Consider the following 1,662-nt stretch of genomic DNA (forward strand, 5'->3'; position numbering starts at 1 on the left):
GGGAGAAAAGTATCATGTTGAAGTTCCACGATTTCGTTCGAGTTTTCAGTGGCTTACTCAGCTCAGACTTTGTACAGTTACAAAGACAACTACAAACTTCCAACTCAACATTTTTATTTGTTTATTTTGTATTTTTCTGTGACGAAACTTTCTACAAAAGACTCATTCATCAGTCGTGAGAATTAGTTGGGCAAGTTATCAGTAAAACTGTTTCTCTTCTTTCTCATTAGGCGTTCACTCAGTATCTATTTCATGTTGTATCACTTCTAGGTTCGAGGTAAATAGGAAAACAGTTGATTCATTGCTGTTGATTCAAGCACTGTTGCAGTTGAAAACACAATAGTCAAACGCCATTAAATAGGTTCACAACAGTGGCACAGCGGTATGTCTGCGGACTTACAACGCTATAATCCGGGTTTCGATACCCGTGGTGGGCAGAGCAGAGATAGCCCATTGTGTAGCTTTGTGCTTAATGACAAACAATAAACAAAACACAACAGAGGAGAATCAAAAAACTTTAGTTAAAGAAATTAAGCTAACTTATTAAAAAAAGCAATCAGTATAACTTAAAACTTGCAAGTTTGTCGGATAAATAGCGTATTATTTCCATGGTTACAAATAATATTATGTTTATTCGAGAATGTAGATTTTAAAAAAGCCTCCCAATAGCTCAGTCTGCAGATTTACGACATTAAAAACTGGGTTCGATACCCGTGGTGAGCACAGCACAGATAGACCACTGTGTAGCTCTGTGCTTAACTACAAACAAACAAACGTTTAAAAAATAAATACATGCATTAGTGAAAACATAATTAATCAATGATAAATATCAATTTATAAATACAAGTGATTAAAAAGTAGTTCTTATAAAGTTTGTTTGTAATTAAGCACAAAGCTACTCAATGAGCTATCGAAACCCGGATTCTAGCGTTGTAAGTCCGCAGACATACCGCTGTGCTACTGGGGGGCATCTTATAAAGAAAACTACTTATCCTATGGGGATCAATACTTGAAAGTTCTATGGGGATCTATTTCCCTCTAGTCTTACACTGCTAAATTAGAGACGGCTAGCGCAGATAGCCTTCGTGTAACTTTGCACGAAATTCAAAAACAAACTTGAGAGGCACCTTGGGGAATGATACGTTTTTTCATAAAATATTGATCATAGAGGATGTTTCAAAACTGTATTATACAGCATATTTAAACCGTTTTTATCTCATATTACACAGCATATTTAAACCGTTTTTTTTCTCATATTACACTGCATATTTAAACCGTTTTTTTTCTCATATTACACAGCATATTTAAACTGTTTTTTCTTCTCATATTACACAGCATATTTAAACCGTTTTTTTTCTCATATTACACTGCATATTTAAACCGTTTTTTTTTCTCATATTACACAGCGTATTTAAACTGTTTTTTCTTCTCATATTACACAGCATATTTAAACTGTTTTTTCTTCTCATATTGCACAGCATATTTAAACCGTTTTTTTTCTCATATTACACAGCGTATTTAAACTGTTTTTTCTTCTCATATTACACAGCATATTTAAATCGTTTTTTCTTCTCATATTGCACAGCATATTTAAACCGTTTTTTCTCATATTACACAGCATATTTAAACTGTTTTTTTTTCATATTTAATCCGTTTTTTCTC

The sequence above is a fragment of the Limulus polyphemus genome, unplaced genomic scaffold (genome assembly GCF_000517525.1).
Source record: "Limulus polyphemus unplaced genomic scaffold, Limulus_polyphemus-2.1.2 Scaffold3203, whole genome shotgun sequence".
Lineage (NCBI taxonomy): Eukaryota > Metazoa > Arthropoda > Merostomata > Xiphosura > Limulidae > Limulus > Limulus polyphemus.